Below are 6,542 nucleotides of genomic sequence, written 5' to 3'. Positions count from 1 at the left end.
AAGGCAAGTTCAGTTCAGTTCACTCAGTCGTGTCCGACTCTTTGCGACCCCATGAATTGCAGCACGCCAGGCCTCCTTGTCCATCACCAACTCCCAGAGTTCACCCAGACTCACGTCCATTGAGTTAGTGATGCCATCCAGCCATGTCATCCTCTGTTGTCCCCTTCTCCTCTTGCCCCCAATCCCTCCCAACATCAGAGTCTTCTCCAATGAGTCAACTCTTCACATGAGGTGCCCAAAGTACTGGAGTTTCAGCTTTAGCATCAGTCCTTCCAAAGAAATCCCAGGACTGATCTCCTTCAGAATGGACTGGTTGGATCTCCTTGCAGTCCAAGGGACTCTCAAGAGTCTTCTCCAACACCACAGTTCAAAAGCATCAATTCTTCGGTGCTCAGCTTTCTTCACAGTCCAACTCTTTGTCTATTTTGATAAGCACGGTATTCCTAATACCTATTAGTTCTTGGCCCTGGTGGGCTTCCAGTGATGACTGTTGACTAAATGAATCATATAATACATGATTGAGTGGATAAAGCCCGTAAGTGATATCAACCCAGGTTTCTGACTGGCTTACAATTTCCCCATGTTTGTTACTTTTGTATCTCTCTCTGTATTCCCAGGATGATTATCAGCAGGTCACTGATGAAAGGGGATATAGGTCTTGATTTAGAAGGAATACAAGGCACATTGTTTCTCTGTTTACTCAGTTAGGAGACCAGCTCTAAAGGCATCTTGTCTCAAGGGACCACCCTGGCTGCCCTGGAGATGCCAGACAACCTGCATTCATTCTTATTTGAATTTCTTGGCTCATAATGCAGCCTGAGGACTCTGAGGATGAAAGAAAACTTCAGCAACCACAAAGGAGTTAAGGAGAAAAGGAGTAACTGGTTCTTGGAGGGACAAAAGAGAGGATACAAATTACTTTAAAGTAGATGACAGTTTGAATAAAGGTGCAGATTCAGAGAGATTTTACTTTTAATAAGAGATAGTTAACAGGTGATCTATTTAGGTCCAATGCCTTTGAGATTAATTTTACCAAAGTAAAAATATCACTTTATTGTTTATGGAAAAAATAGTGAATTTTCCTTCCTTTACTCCAATAAAGAATTCTGATTAAAAAAAAAATACACTTATCTGGTGCCAAGATAAGTTCAGTTTGTTTCTCTGAGTTCCATTTCTGTGACGGTTTGCCCTTTTGACTCTTTCTAGAACCTTCAGCTGCTTGTAGCATGCTGATGAGTGGGGATCTTTCAAATGGGAACCTTGATTCTCATGCAAAGCCTGATGTTTTGCAAAATGTACCTTGTTCAGATGCCAGAAAGGCCTTAAAAAGTAGAGCATTTCACAAAGAGGGCTTTATGCCTGTCTTCTGGGACCCTGAAACTAGGATAGGTTTTGTAAACTGTATAAATGCTTTGGATTCAATACATTTCATATCTGACATTAACAAGAATTCACAAAAGCTTCTTGCTCATTTGATTGGGTTTAGCAACAGTGTATGTCAAAGAAATGTAAGACCTGATTTTATTAGTATTACTCTGAGGAAAGGTATGACTGGGAATTGTATTCTTCACAGAGAACCATAATGTTAGACATTTTCTTTGAGGAGTTCAAACTACCTCAGAACTAGCATGTTTTTAGTTCATGGGGTGGAGATTGAAAGTTTAATTTTCTTGGGAATTCCCTGGTGGTCCCTTGGTTAGCTTAGGACTTGGCGTTATCACTGCTGGTTCAATCCCTGGTCAGGGAACTAAGATCCCACAAGCTGGGTGGCAAGGCCAAGAGAAGAGAAAAAATAATTTTCTTAACTTTGAGGTCAGGGGCTTTACTCAGTCATTGCCCACAAGTGGGGGAAATGAAACCCCATAAGGAGACACAATGTACTCCTGTTAGGAAGGAGAAGCCTCAAATGGAACCATAGGAAAGCAGTGTAAGGCATCAACAAATTAAATGTGTGAGTGTGGGGGACACTTGAGTGAAAAAGAATACAGGCAGAAAAACTGGATAATTCTACTCCTTTCTTTCTCAACCATTGTAAAATTAAGGAAAATATTCTTTTCCTCCAAGCACCAAGCACTGAAAAATAAGGACTGTTAGGAGAACCATGGGAATTGGAATAGCTGAGTTAGATTTTATAAGGTGGGGTTAAGAGAGAATGAGGGCTTCCCTGGTGGCTCAGATGTAAAGAATTTGCCTGCCAATGCAGGAGGCACGGCACAGGTTCAATCCCTGGGTCGGGAAGATCCCTTGAAGAGGGGAATGGCAACTTACTCCAGTATTCTTGCCTGGAAAATCCCATGAACAGAGGAACCTGGTGAGCTACAGTCCATAAGGTCACAAAGTCGGAACGACTGAGCAACTAACACATGCACACACATATTTAGGTTTACACACTTAAGTAACAGAAAGAGTTGGACACAACTTAATGACTAAAAAACAACAAGGAGGATGAAGTGTCAATCATTTACTCAGCAAATAATTGTAGAGTGTCAGTTTTATGCAAGGTCTGAGAGGAAACAGACATATTCTTTACTCTGATAAATACGAGATAAAGGAATTTTTATCATTTAAATCATAAATACAATCTGGATCTAGAGGATCTAGTTGCACTTGAATTGTTTACTATCACAAGAGGATTATCAAAGAAGGTTGGATTTGATGGCATTTAACCAAGCCATAATTTCCAATTATTCTTGTTGGTGAACTTTCATTCGCCAGATTTGTGGGTTGCATTAGCTTAAGAAAGGTTAGTGGGGCAGGGGGGGTGTGGAGGGGGGGGGGAGGAAAGGGTGTCATATATTACCAGGACAAAATCAGTCATTTCCTGCTTTTTGCAGGACATTTTGCTGAGTCCCTCTCAGGTGGAAGATGATAATCGAGAATGGTTAACTGGCCAGATGGTCTGTGACTAGAAAGCACTGTGGCATATTATGTACAAACATGGACTCTGGAATCTAAACTGATTCAAATGCTGGCTCAGCCAACTGTGGTTTAGTTCAATTCTTGTAGCCTCATTTTCCTTACCTGTGAGTTAAAGATAGTCATCCTGACTCACAGGGTTGAGAACATAGCATATCTATGGGTTTAGCCTAGTGCCTACTATTCAATAAATGTTCAAGAAGTGATAGTTACTTTTATTATTATAAAAGCAGAGTCTGCGTTTCTACCGCAGGGGCATGGGGTCAATCAGTGGGTCAGGGAACTACGACCCGCATGACACAGTGAGGCCAGGGGCGAAAAAAAAAAAAAGCAGAGTCTGGGATACCCTGTTATCTGAAATCCAAATAATGACTCAAGATTGTTCACAGCTGGCTCCTTTGAGGAGTGACACTTTTTTGGAGATGGTTAATGAAAGTTTTTCCAACCAATGATTCATTAAAATGGCTTAAGAACTTTAATAACTGTTAAGTATGAAAAACTAATCCAGGAAAAAAATGTCTTCCAATTTCCTTGACCAATTATTAATATTTTCTAATCTATGGGATAATATTTGGAGCTCTAAAAACTATTCTCTAGTTTTGGCTGTGCTGGGTGGGTCTTTGTTGCTGCACGTACGCTTTCCCCAGTTGTGGCGTGTGGACTTCTTACTGCAGCGGCTTCTCTTGTTGCGGAGCCCGGGCACCCACTAGGTTCAGTGCATGGACTTGGTTGCCCTGCAGCATATGTAATCTTCCTGAACCACGTATTGAACCCAGGTCCCCCACACTGGCAGTCCCTCGACCACTGTACCACAGGGAGGTCCTTGGATAGAATTCTTAAATGAGTAAGTTGGCCTTTATTGAGATTAAAGACCACTGGAGACTAATTTGCAAACTACTATTTTATTGAGGATGGGGAAGCTTTTAGAATCTATCAAAGTTCATTTATTTTTGGCTGTGTTACTCAGTAAATTTAGATAGTAAAACAGATTTGACTCACTGGGTTGTATAATCTAGTTTGCTGGACTTTCAAGGAGTTTAATTTTTAGTATTCTTTCTTTACAAAATGAAAATTATGTTTGTGATTCAGGCAAATATACAAGGAGCTATATTTTGTCTTAAATTTAAGGCAAAGCATAGTCTATTGAAAGGTGCTGGAAAGCAATGTAACATATTTGAAATATATAATGTAGTATATGATTAGACGTGAGAGGTTTATTTCATAGTCTCACAAATGTCTTCCATAGTTGAGATGATTAACATTTCTAGAACTTTCGCTTGATTTACTTGCTTTTGATGAACTTTTTCACATATAAAAAATTCTAAAATTCTTGAAAGTTTACAAATTGGTGTGGATGCAAAACACCACAAGCCCTATATTCCATGTTAGTAATTTTGCCTCTCTCCTTTCCATTTTGTACATCCTTTTTTTTTTTTTTTTTTTTTCCATTTTGTTAAGTTCTGAGATTGTCAGGCCAGCCTTTATTTGCCTTGGGTTAGGGTTGTGTTAGCTATTTGGTGCAACTGGGTTAGTAATTTGGCCTGATTATGTACTACCAAGTTTAAGCTTTGTCAGAAATCATGTCAGGCCTTTTTTGTATATCAGACTAACTGAAAAGGATAGTTCACCAAGAACTATACACAAAGCTTACTATTCAGTTTAGCCAAGATAATTTGTTGCCTTTGTTGCCAATCTTTTTAATCAAGGATGACTGAACTGAACTGAATAGGGGTATGAGTATATAAACAAGGCCCCATCTAGTGGTATTTTGAAGAAAAGCAGGTAAAGCTGAAAAAAGTTGGAAAAAAGTCTGTGTCACAACCTGTCCCTTGGACTGAAAGGAGATCCAACTTGTCAATTCTAAAGGAAATTGGTCCTGAATATTCATTGGAAGGACTGATGCTGAAGCTGAAACTCCAATACTTTGGCCACCTGATGCGAAGAACTGAGTATTGGAAAAGACCCTGATGCTGGGAAAGATTGAAGCTGGGAGAAGGGGACAACAGAGGATGAGGTGGTTGGATGGCATCACCGACTCTATGGACATGAGTTTGAGTAGGTTCCGGGAGTTGGTGATGGACAGGGAAGCCTGGCGTGCTGAAGTCCATGGGGTCGCAGAGTTGGACACAACTGAACTTACTGTTCTTCAACCTTCCTGTAAAGATGAGGTGCTGGTTATTTTCCAGGTACCCTAATCAGGAAGGCTAGGATGTGTGAAATTGTTTTAAGTGCCTAAGTCAGTAATCCTCAAGCAGAGGAGAATTTATTGAAAATAAAGAGAACCACTCAGAAACATTCAAAATGCATATAATTAGGCTCTGGCATAAAGAATCTGATTTAGCACCCACCTTAATAGACTGGGCTTCCCTGTGGCTCACCTGGTAAAGAATCCGCCTGCAATGTGGGAGACCTGGGTTCAACCCGAGTTGGGAAGATCCCCCGAAGGGAACGGCTACCTACTCCAGTGTTCTGGTCTGAAGAATTCCATGGACTGTATATAGTCCATGGGGTCGCAGAGACTCAGACATGACTAAGCAACTTTCACTTCACTTAATAGAGATTCCACTTTGAGGAAGACTTCTCAAAGTCCATTAGGCATATTATAGGTGAGCCCCTTTTCTTTCCTATTAGGTATTCAGCCCACTTACATGGAAGAATGGCTGCACAATTGAGGTAGCAACAAACAATTTGGAAATCAAAAGATTTCACAGACTACTGATAGGGGACCCGAGATTTATAATAGAAGAGTTATGGAGATACCTGGTCTAGTGCACCTCTCAAAGAAGTTTAAGCTGTTACCCAAACAGAAGACTGACAATTTTTATTATGACTTCTATTTTTAAGAATCTTCTGTAGTAAACAATTCCAATACAGTTTTTCAGAATTCCTCCCCCGCCCCGCCGCTCTTACAAAATAGAGTTTGGCTTTGACACTGATGCTGCTGCTGCTGCGAAGTCGCTTCAGTCGTGTCCGACTCTGTGCGACCCCATAGACGGCAGCCCACCAGGCTCCCCCGTCCTTGGGATTCTCCAGGCAAGAACACTGGAGTGGGTTGCCATTTCCTTCTCCAATGCATGAAAGTGAAAAGAGAAAGGGAAGTCACTCAGTCGTGTCCAACTCTTCATGACCCCATGGTCTGCAGCCTACCAGGCTCCTCCATCCATGGGATTTGCCAGGCAAGAGTACTGGAGTGGGGTGCCATTGCCTTTTCTGGCTTTGACACTAACCTTTCACAATTCTAACTCTCTCCTTTTATACCTATAATATAAATGAGAAGGTAAATCTGTTGTCTTGATTGATATAATAAATATAATTTTATAATTTATTAAAGAAATACATTTTAATGGCTTTGGTCTCTGATCTTATTATGTCAGTAGGAGACAAGGGAAGTATTAGGAAGATAAACTAACACTTATTGGGAACCTGGTGTCGAGTACTAGGGCTAGGCTTTTTAAAAATAGAGAAAATTAATACACTGATACAACCACCTTATGAAGTAATAAGCAGTCTCTACAAAAGAGGAAGCGAGGCTGGAAATGGTTAACTGCTCTGTCCAGGATCACATAGTAAGTCAAAGAGAATATGTGGGCCTAAGTGTGGATTCAAAGTACATGCTATTACTGTGT

Source organism: Bos taurus, chromosome 11, assembly GCF_002263795.3.
Source record: "Bos taurus isolate L1 Dominette 01449 registration number 42190680 breed Hereford chromosome 11, ARS-UCD2.0, whole genome shotgun sequence".
Taxonomy (NCBI): domain Eukaryota; kingdom Metazoa; phylum Chordata; class Mammalia; order Artiodactyla; family Bovidae; genus Bos; species Bos taurus.
This window is presented reverse-complemented; position numbering follows the sequence as displayed.